This window comes from Papilio machaon, chromosome 5, assembly GCF_912999745.1.
Source record: "Papilio machaon chromosome 5, ilPapMach1.1, whole genome shotgun sequence".
Taxonomy (NCBI): Eukaryota; Metazoa; Arthropoda; class Insecta; order Lepidoptera; family Papilionidae; genus Papilio; species Papilio machaon.
In genome coordinates, this window is record NC_059990.1 from 6,926,057 (window position 1) to 6,938,498 (window position 12,442).

Here is a 12,442-nt window from a genome sequence, read left to right on the forward strand (position 1 = left end):
TGTGCTCCGTATTCGTAGAATCAAATAAATACGCAATGTTCCACCTCTAATAAAAACCGTAATCTAGCTTATGGTGTAGGAAGGAATACGTTTATTAATATAAAACAACTGAACCAAATTTCAATATCCAGATTCAGAATACGTAAACATTGTACTATTCTATTGTTCCCAGTTTATATTATTCACAATCCTCAATAAGCCGGTATGAATACATATTAGGTTTTCGATACAAAGAAAAAACGGTGAACGGAAAATCAATAAAATGGTATACAGAATTCATAATTCACGATGTACTAAAAGATTGGGCTTGGTAATTCACGATTCCATTGCGGCGTTTTGACATTTACGGAGTCATCTTGTACTATATTTGAGGTCTTTTAGGTTAGAAGAAGTATTTAAAGTGCATTACATTGAAAACACTGGGAATTAAAAAGATTACTCGGCAAATTACATTGTATTCCGATGCTGAAACCGAATCCATTATCGATGATTGCGCTGACTTAATTGAACGCGTTAAGCTTATCCGGCACGATGCACTCGCAATAAATATGTAATTTCAGTAACACAGTACTTTCAAATACAATTACTAGTATTATTACTATCTAACTATATTTTATTGCTCAGATATTGATAGTATCATGAATACTAGTTTCATTGTGTGCAGTTCAATGGACTCAATATTTCTTTTATATTTTAAATCCAACGATATAGAAAGTTACACAACGTAATTTCCCTAACTGTAAAGACGAGAAGTAAATTATTTTATGCATGAGTATTTATTACTTTGTACCCTATTTAGCCTGCCTTTCAATTAAATCTACATCGTAACATGAATGGAGATCAATAGAAGCAGACATGTCTATTGCTGTGTAATGCGTGTATAAGTAATTTGGTCTCCCGTCTGTCAGTGCATGAGTTAACAGTACGCCAGGACTGGAGTGCTAAGCGTAGAGGCATCCAAGCCGAATTCCCATGTAAATTGGCATCTATTGTGGCCGACGCAGTCAGGCTAACATTGCGAAGGGTATTGAAAGCGTTTGAATGCTTAGTAAGTTCCGATTGGAGACGTCGAGCGAACAAACGCGTTGTGCAATAGACGCTTACGGATCTTCATTTAGTTGATTTCTTCGAGTAATTGCTTTAAAATATGATGAATCATAATGTTAAGCAAAAATATGCTTAAAATAGGGGGAAATATTAACATAGTAGTAATAAAACACCTTTGAAAATAAGTTCTTGTTTTAGTTTGTGCGCGGAAGAGATTTCAATGCAAGGGTGCATCAAAGCCTAAGGATACGGGAAGGATTTTTTCACTTCTGCAATGTATACAGGCTTCGCGTTAGGGTAACCATTTTTATAAAGTAACATTTTATAATCATGAAGTATTAAATTGGAGAATATAATAGACTATGTGACATAGATAATAAATAGGTTTATGTACTCTTTTACTACCTCAGTCTTAAAATTATCAAAGATTAACTGAAATATTTCCATTTGCAATTTCAAAGAAAGTTAAAGTTGCACGTGCAAGTTGCACACTACCATTGTTACTAGCTTACTGTAAAAGATTATTGTAACTTTGTACTAAATATATATTAAAATAATACTGAGTTCGCCTTTTATAACTAAAATATATAATAATGAAATGTTTATAGCATCCTAAAATGCAAAGTAAAATAGTGAACGTGAACAGAAATGGCATAGAGTGGTGAACGTAGTGTTTTTAACGTAGGCTAGAACCTGTGTGCGTTTGAATGAAACTACACTCGTGGGTGTTTGCTTGGGAAATGGACGCGGTGATGGAGCGGTGTTTGTGGCGGCCCACTGTTTATGGTCTATTCATCGCTGCGAGCCATGAAACACTACGCTATGAAAGCGTCGCGCGCAAGGGGCGCCCAAAAGATGTGGAGATTACTTTTAAAAAAGGTATCAAGCGGTTTTTATTTGTTTTGTGGTTAAGGGGTGTTTTATTTAAATGTTTCCAAAGTGTGTAATTTCTGTGCTGGTAATCTGGACTATTCGTTTAAACGTGTGATTTAAAAGTAACTGGAAATCAAATTATTATTCCTGCTTCTTAAATTATCTTATCTCTAACTCGGTATATTGATAAACTATACTAAGAGACGACTTACGTGCCCCTTTAAACCATTGTGACGTCGGCAGTTTATTTGTTAAAAATGTAGTCACACAGTCACAGCAAAGTTTTCAAATAGCTATGTTGTAAATTTCCGATAGGGAGGTATGATAGGCAGACATTGCAGATTCGCCCTCTATTCAAACCAATTTAATGAGGCGTGCGCTCATCCAGGCCCTCCAACGCACGCTACTATCACTCTTATGTGTTCATATAGGAAACTCTTTTAAGGTACAAGTATAATGTTGAATAGAGTAACATTTTTATGCTATGGTAAGTAAAGGACATGCAAAAATAGTAAGAAGATCATTACGGGCAAGTTCACAACTTTCCACAAATGTAACAATTTAATTTTATTAATACAACATCACTTCATTGAAAATATATAAATAAAAAAAATCGGATACGCATCTTCATGTGTAGGTTTTAGAAATCTCTAAATTATGTAATATATCGATCAATATATGTAATTTATATTTATTTATGGGTACGCTAAAGTCGAGTAAATAACTAGGGTAATATTTTACGTATTCTTATGATATTACAAGAACGTAAACCAGGATTTTCAAGAATGTTTTATGAGATTCTCTTCAATAGCGTCAACGTAAGCCTCTTTTCAGATTTTCAGACGTCTTATAAAAGCTTTAATCCCCGCTTTGGAATTGTGCGGATGTGCGACAATACATCATTTCTTTACTCTATTTATAGAGGAGTCTTCAATCTTATTATTAGGCATCTTTCAGGGATATGAAAGAAATTATGTTTAATGTATTACGGAATATATTATTCCGAATAAAGATCGATCATGTGTTGTGAAAGCTCATCTTTTATCTACGTATTTATGCCTCTTTATATATAAGTATATACATAGGTGAAATGTAAATGAACTTTTTATAAACGCTTGTCTGTAATTTATGTTGAAAAGTATTCCAATTGCAGGACATACTTGCCTCCGAATAGTTGAATTTATCTTCAAGTTTCGATTAACTTTTAAACTTTGGATTTACGACAACACATTCCTTTCAATATATATGATTATTCAACACAAGTAAGTAAAAGTAAATAAATCTTTGCTTTCAAAAAGTAGTCGAAAACGAGAAGACCATATGTTGTAGTATAGAGACATTTTTATAAGGTACAATTTTAAACAAGGTGTAATGTTGAAATTTAGTTTGAAATTTAGTTTAGCCCTTTTGAGACGTCATAGTAATAGACGTTAAATGTATAGTCAGTACTGAGATGAAAGGCTGTTATTATACTAAAATATTTTAAAGAGACATCTACTTTGGAGTGCAATAGAATCCATATGAATCGAATATGCAATAAGAGGGAAACGAATAGATTTGTTGACCGATCACAATATTTTGTTAAATAAACTTTGTGAGACGTGCACTGATGCGGCTTGCTCTAGATGAGATTGCTTTGAATAGCGTTTTCCTATTTTATATAGACATACACAATATAAACCTATACTTAATTCAATGAAATACGAGAATATTATACACATACTACGAATTACGATTACTTCGAAAATATTTCTTTGTAAATTACATGAAAGAATGCTTTTTAATATGGAAATGGAAACGCTTAGTAAGAATCAATGATGTGCAATAAAAATATTGAAAACTATATGACCATAAAAAATGTTTTCGGACAAAAAATAACACATTGGAACGAATTGTTGACTGGCCGAGGCATGCCAGCGGTTGGCTGCATCCCAGACACGTTTTGCATTTTATTCAAAACGTTGACGTAAAGGATAGAGTTTTATTATTTTACTACTTCGACGTGATCTGACTGCAATAAGATGCATAAAAGTTACGACCGATTCTATTGAAAATTTTCGAAATTTGTCAAACAGTTAAAATATTTACTTTCATAAACTTACGGAAGTCTAACGATAAAAATGGTATTAAGTAACCACTGGTTGGGAAATTTTACTGTCTAATGTCACACTCTTAATTGAATCCTCAAAAATATCAACAAAAAATATTCATATTGGCTAGTCTAACGTGCATGCATGTCAAGTTACATATGTTCCATTTATTTAACAACGTAAAAAAAAAATCTAAAATATGCATTGAATTTTATAATTAATAATATAACATCGGAAAAATATTTAATGTGAATATTTTTTAAAACGAAAGATTTATATCTGTGCCCGTTTCAGGATTAAATACGCGAGGCGAGGCGGGCATTAAATTAATAGGTGAAACGCGATGAGCATTACGTTAATTGGTGCTCAGTAATTACTGACTGCGAGAATTATCCGTTGGCGCGCGATGACGTGTCGTGTCGTATAGGGTCGGTTCACTGAAACATATTGCGTAACACCCAATTCGGATTCAGCACCCCGTACTAGCACAAGCCTTGTAGAATTTTAAACAGTCCCAATGGAAATCCGTATCACTTCAGTTTATTTAATACATATCGTTCCATCAAAATAAACAAGTTTTAGGAGTTAAAAGTGTAATTATATTTCACAACATATTTTTTTCTCAAAGGCCGGCAATGTCCATATGCGTCGTTGATCACCTCGGTGTTCAACAAAGAAGAACTTATTGTTGCAGTTATATGGCCACAAAGAGATTTATTAACGACTTTTCAAGTAACCAGTACATCATTGTGAGTGAGGCTGTTAAGTATTATTTTCCATGATGGTTATCAATACATAGTATAAAACAAAGTCGCTTTCGCTGTATGTCCGTATGTATGCTTAGATCTTTAAAACTACGCAACGGATTTTGACGCGGTTTTTTTTAATAGATAGAGTGATTCTTAAGGAAGGTTTGTATGTATAATAAATGCATAATATAGTAGAGAAACACTGATAAATTTAAAGTTTTCTAATGTGATGTCGTAAATAAGCACGTTTTTTGCGCTTATATTGCAAACGCTGGCTGAACCCTACGAGATAGACCAAAATAATGTACTACAGTATTGTTCACCTTAAAAAGTTCAACAAAAAAGTCCGCGATGGTATATGTCTATCTCTTAGGGATAACCCAGCATAACCATTTTTATTCTTTTACGAAGTGATTTTAAACAATACAGCATTAATCCTTATCCATTTAAGTACCTTAAATAAATTGTGCATTTATTCTGTAGTAGGTATATTTTGCATTGCACCCGTGCGAAGCCGGGGCGGGTCGCTAGTAAAATATAAACAACGAATCCCAAAGGACTTCAATAAGCAGGAAGTGATTTAATGCACCTCATATAATACAATAGTCTAAGCCGGTGTTAGATAGTTATCTTTCTAAAATGTATTAATTAAACATGATAATATTAATAGAACAGCTAAATGTTTGTATGAATTTAATCTAAACATTCTAAAGGTAATAAAGTTGCTTAATCGATCCGGTGTTCTAACTTCCTCGCGTTTAGATTTGAACTGCTCCCTGGTAATTTCGTAAGTCGAGCCCATAAGGCATTCCTATCGGCAATGAGTCATTGGCCTTAGGCACGAGAGGGCGCGCCGAGCGATAAGAACAATACACCCAAGAAATGTTTAATACGGTAACGCCCATTGCTAATGCGATTTGATGGGAACTATGCTATTAACAATAGTTGAAATAAATGTGAATAGATTTCACAATATAATTATTATACATACAGAATATTTTGTACTTTACATAACCTTACATATAAAATAAGTGGTCAAGATACCAGGATAACAGAAATGTGTAGTAGGTGCAGTTATATTGTTGTCTTTTGTCACTTTTGTAAAATTGTTAAGTTACGAGTATAAATTAAACGGTTTGAAAACTTTGTTATTTAGTATTCTTAGTAATTTTCAAAGTGTAATATAATATTTCTGAAATTCTCAGTAATGCTTAAATATCAAGTTTACCATAAAACATTTAAAGAGCCAAACGCAGTTGCTAATAACAATATTATTTCCCACGTTTAAATTTGAAAACCAATGTTTCGACCTTTAAATTATAAATGTGTTAATAATTTGCCAATTCAAGTAACCTTGTTATTTTCTATTATAATATTATGTTTTATAGCTATAACAGATTTTAATGTAAGAACTGACACTGTTCCGTCGATAAATAGGGGAAATTTTCTAAAGACTCTACCTTTTGTTCTATGTAATGTCAGAAATTAATTAAGTGTTGGTACAACATGGTGTCTCTAAGTCTATGAAATTTTAAAACATTTTATGTAATATTATAGGTAAGGTTGAATAAAACGTTTTAGTTAACAATAGATATTGAATGATCGTTAAAATGCATCTCGGCTACTGACATAGTTGGCAAGCGAGAAGTAGAAAATAGTACACTTTCTGTTCTCACTTAAGCACCAACCTGAATTTTTCTATTGACCTAAATTTAACATATCTATTTCGCCGTCCCTTAAGTGATTAATGCGACGAAATATTAACAATAGTAAGAGATCGTTAAGAAACATGACAAGAGGTCCATTCTTCCTATCTCATATTTTACTATCTACTTCCCCATCTGCTAAAACGATTGCAATATTTGTAGTAGCTTGAATGATTGTGTAGCTAACGCTATATAAAATTCTAAAAGAATTAGAATGTAACAAATTGAATGTTACAAATATTCAATTCATATCGGGACAACGCAGTGGAATGGGAAGGGAGACGTTATCGTTATTGTTACGGCAAAGCCTCGTATTTATTACGGGGCCGGGAAGATAATGCATGATGCTCGTCGGTATCTCGGATGGAATCGATTAGGTGACGTACCAATCGAATTTTTATTCGAATTAGAGCATGAAATTTATTCAAATATATTTTACGGTTGATTGTCCGTGAGATTCTTAATGCCTTGCAGGTGGCTCAGGTGAAATTTGAAAGACATTTCTACAAGACATGTATTTATGTTATATATTTATATATACTAAAATAAACTCGAAATTCAAATAAATTCACTATGAATTATTTAATAACTTAGTTAATCATAATGATCCACTACTTTAAAAACGTAGAGAATCGATTTTGTTGTCTTGTTTCTTGGCAATCAATCTTTCCGTAGTTAATTTATAACGTTTATTATATGAAGGACATTACGATTCAGAAGCGGTTTTATCCCTGTTTGTTTCCTGCGAAGAAAATAACAGTATTCGCAGAGATCTCTGTATAGTTAGGAGTCGATCGATGTCCGTACACACAAAGGACAGGGGAATGTTGTTTGTCACAAAATTTATTACGATGCCAGACAGAGTGGGATGAAATGGCCAGCGAACAAATGCTATATTATTATACATACGTATTGTATAACAGATTATTATAGAACAGAGCCCCTTGCTGTATTCGTGTTTCTGTAGGGAATAAATTCAAAAGTTGTTGTGAAGAAATTATATTATTCTGTCTATTACTTTAGTTATCTTTTTGTACACACTTATCTTGTCTGAAGCATTTTTTTCATTTTGATGATTGTTTACTACAACTGTGTAAAATAAATACATCAGCATAGGTAACATAAACCCTGTAAAGCAGCCGAGCGTAAACATATTTTGCAGCTGTAGTACGAGTAGTATTTCTCTCGGCTGTCTGCGGGGTGCAATCTTTTATCAAAATGTGTGTTTCAAAGAACATAGCGCAGCGCACGTCCGCGAACGTGCAATACGTATAACAAGCAATTCATCTGATGTCTCACACCGTCCACACTTATTTAGCTGGTGTATCGCAAAATATGAAAATATGCGAACACAGTTTCAAATAAATTCGAGTTATATTTTCTCGGCCGTTCGTTTTGTTCTGAACTACTACTACGAATTTTTGCGATATGCGTTTTCGTAACGTCATCGACAAAATATGTTAGAAGATTTGTTGTTGTACTCTACGCCCGATAGGGGCGCTGTACAAATATAATACAAATTTTGTTGATGACATTACGAAAACTTTCTCATAAATCTTCATCCTAGGTCCTCTAAATTGAACTGAATGAAACTGTTCATCTGTTGTCTTCAATAAAAGGTACGAAATTGTAAAGTAAGTAAGGTATTAAATGTGTAAAAATATACCTATAGTATATAAGAATTATATTTAATATTCAGGAAATGACAATTTATAAGAGTAGGTGACAATTAAATTAGTTAAAAAAATACCCACTACGACCTATGATATTTACGATATCCTTTTCGTGTTAGTCATAAATTTTCCTAGTTCCATTCTAGCTCGATAGAGCCATGACGATGAGGTCAAAGCCGCGTGTGCAAATATACTGAGCTTATGTTGTTAACAACACGACAGCGACGTAGTAAACCTGCCGCCTCTATTATCCCATACAAAGATATAGTTCCTCGTAAAAATGGCTTACATTTTTGTGGCCACGACTCAAACTATATAGAAATAAAGTTTATAGCCGTGTACACAAATTTTCCTATCCTGTGGAACGCTTGGCTTTTTTAAGTACCCACATTCACTACTACGGTTGATGCGATGTCTAGAATAATTGCGGTGTCGTGGGAAAGACTTAAAAATAAAGCGCAGCACACAAAAGCTTGAAGCATAAATGCTGTTAGTTGACTGCTTGTTTAGTCTCTAATTAACTCCAGCTCCGTTTTACGAACTTCGTTATTTATCATTAAATAAGCTGCCCATTTAAGTCTTTCTTTTGTTTGCGAAGTGCACATTAGTCTTTTATTCTTTCTTATTTAAGCTTTTATATGTTTTGGTTCGATATTATTTATGTATTCGTAAATTGTTAGAAAAAGATTCAAAAATCTTCTGTATATTTTGCAGCAGGTTGTATTTGTACTTGCGTGTTAAAAAATGAAAGTGGCTTGTTCCATAAATTTATATTTATAATATAAACTTTTTCAGTGACAATGTCCATATTACGTGTGCAAATTATGCAATAAAATCTAAATAGTTTGTGCGGAATTTCTGAGAACAAAAATATAATTAATTTTCGTCACTCGTAAAATCTTCGTGTCTCCAACGAAGAATAGCATTCTTTTCCACGTTAGCATTTTTCGTTGAATAATTCATATGCATTTAATTGAATTACATTTAAATTCATTAGTTCTCGCCGCGTTCCATCTTATCGTAGGTTTTAATGCCGTTTACATTTCTCATTGTGATATATGTTTATTGGCTGCTTTACAATGCGTAATGATTTTCTTTGTTAATGTATTTTATAACATTCAGTTTGAATTTATTAATGCTACTCAATTCGATTGTAAATTCGAGTGGACATCATTTGTTTTCGACTTTGATAGGATATTCTTTCCACTTATCTGTTTCAACAAAATTTTGAATTTCAGATTGGAGGACACGCGCTACGCGGCGTCTCCCATTAATGGAGGAATAATATCCACTGTAATGGAATCCCTAATGTACTTCTATGTTCACATTGTTATGACATCTTAAGTGCTTTGAGACGTTTATAACTAATTTATTTACGGATATTCTCCTACGGAAAAATGTTTTTTTTTTCAACGATTTTCTTCACAAATTGTAGGGAAAGAAATCAAATAAGATGCTTAGTATAAACAGATGGAGATAGTACAAAGAAACGGGTAACATATTAAAAACATTGAATACGTTTTTAAACGTAACTAGTACCAAGGGAGGCATTAGCTTTTTCTTTAGATTTCTATCCCGGGGCGATATAAATGTCTGAGAAATGCAAAATTTACACGAGTTTGTGAGCGCGACGGCTTTCTTTTACAATAGTTATAGGGTACAATTTCGAATCCGGGTCTTGGCAGTTACTTTGTCTTGTGTCTGAATGTTGAATGCCACCGCTTCGGTCGGTAGTTGGTGCGAGGCGACGGTAAAAATGTATTTGTTTGCGCTAAAACTAAAAATCATAAATCACACTGCACGCTCTTTTTATCAGTTTAATGTTTTTTAGTTGAGGAACTTTTGGATAAATTTGAAATTTCTGTTTTAGATAAGGACGTTGAAAATATGACAAAAACTTTGACTATTTATAAAAAGGGTCGTATGAAATATATGTTATTGGTGAGGCTTGACACATCACGTCCTGTTAGAGGATGTAACGCAAATTCTGATATAATTAGCATATAACGTATCGAAACTACAATTAGACGCGTTAATCTGAAGACTGATTTAGTTAGTAGCGATTACACCATTCAAGAGACATGTATGATAAGTGCTAGTAGGTTTTTTAGTTGACTCTCTCAATAACAAGACACACATTAAACTATGACTGTTATAATAAAATGAGAACATTAAATAACTACTGTTACTACCTATGTGTGAGTTTTGTAGTTATGTAGTCTTTCGTCTAAACATCTTGGTTGTACTATTTAAATTATATTTTCTATATAAATGTTTAATACTTTACAGATATATAGAAGTAAATTGAAAACAATCAAGGTAAGTGGTGCACTTTTGTCCGGTTATCGTGTCTGTATCGGAGTAACCGATTGCAGTGGCGGTCACGTCGGGCTTTCATTTGCGGATCGGCGTTCGAGTCTCGTGCGAGACCGCCCGTTAGCCCGTTACCCTCTGTTTGCGGTCTCAATGGCCCCCATTCAAATAACCCATCCCCGCTAAGTGGACCTCATTTGCTGCTATTGTATCTTTTGTAGCTTCATAAATGTGTTCTTTTATACTCGCTCGTATGAAGCAAGTGTTCTGTTTTCTACGTTTGGTTTAACTTTTGTTTAGTTTACGAATTCTAAATGATTTCTTTTATTAATATGTTTATCCAATAACTATCATAAATACAGAGAAGTACTTTTCATTGGCAATAAGTGTCACTAAACAATGTTTAAATTTTCAAAATTCTCCAAGTACTTAGTATTATAGAAACTAAGAAAATATAAAACTAAACAATAAACAAAGATAATGTTTAAATATGTAAGCATTAAAATGAGAAACATACTTGAAAATCAATTGAATGAAAACATAAATCGAATTTCAATTATACACAGCATAATAACGCAAGAATGCGAGACCTTATTGAATATGAAATAAACGAGCTATTACGTGCCCGTAATTGCCATCCTCGATTCATTTGCTTACAAGGTCTCAAGAATAATGGACCTATCACCACACACTTGACACATATTAAGTGATTGATGGATTTAAACAGAAAAAACGGTACATATCCATCCAACTCTTATATATTAGAAGGTATTTTAGAAGGTAAACGTAACGCCTAATATAACGCTTTAAGTATTAAGTGCAGTGATGTTTACTTAACTATTCATTTTCACTTTTTAATAACTTTACAATCTCGTAATTTGGAAGTGCAGCGTTGCATGAAATGCTAGAGAATGTAGCTACAGTTTAAAATACCGTTTATATGAGTTAAAACAAGGTTGAAATAAAACGTAAATATGCTATTATTCTTCGTTTTTCTTACAGTTTTATTAGAATCCCCAGAAAAGAAGATATACAAGTATAAAAACTAGCTTTTACAAGCATTTCACTTTTGCAAACGAAGCAAAGGACACGAACAAAATACGACCGTAAAAAAAGACTGTCTGTTTCTAAAGCTGTTATTCTAATCTTTACCAATTATCTTGTTAATTGTCTAACGATGTTATTTTCGCTAATGTGAGACTTTTATACTAACTCTAATATATCTTTGTGTTTTTCACGGATAAGATATAAATATTGTGGTTATAAATGTTTTACTACAGTGGCGATTCACAGTTACAAAAGAAATGTAAGCTCGTTAAGAAGATTTGGTCGGGATTATAATCAAATGGAAAAGTAAACAAAGTTTGTCGCCACGTGACGGGCGTACGGAAAACTCGGGACAATTCTAATTTCACGGCGTGACGAAGAGGCCTCCTCATTTTCCTGACGGTTGCGGATATTTTCAATTTTCCCTACGGCGCCTCCTTTTTATTAGTTGTTTGTTTTGTCTTGAATACTAATAGATGTGAATTAACATTCACGTAACAATCTTCAGAACTTCGGACGTCCGACAATGTTCAAATAATACCGTCTAATAACTTTCTTTGTTATACTTAAATATTTCAAGTTTCTCTCTCAGAGGGAAAGCTAGATATTACTACATTACAGTACTGTCTTACATTGTTTTCTATTATGAATCCTAACTATAAATAGAATGTGCAATAGAATGAAGATGACGAATATAAGTCATCTAATATCTCCACACGGTATCTATTAATTCCTGATTATTAAATTCCTTATCAAAACGTGACATAGCGGCCATTTCTAAGTACAAATTCGGTAATTAAAATGGGCAGAGCACACACAGAGGCGGTAGAGCAGCGGTTGAATACTCGCACGGGAATATAAAGCCGACTTGAATAGAACACTGTTGTTGGCATAATTAAAGCTGAGCTTAATCTGCTGTCACCAGTGTGCACGCCGAAGCCCGC

The 12,442-nt window shown here is 33.3% G+C and overlaps 1 protein-coding gene across 2 annotated transcripts in view; it reads right to left on the reverse strand.

Moving 5' to 3' along the window:
* The window catches only part of LOC106713542 (probable serine/threonine-protein kinase nek3), a 99,386-nt gene that overhangs the window by 5,655 nt on the left and 81,289 nt on the right, over nt 1-12,442 (reverse strand). The window lies entirely within an intron of this gene.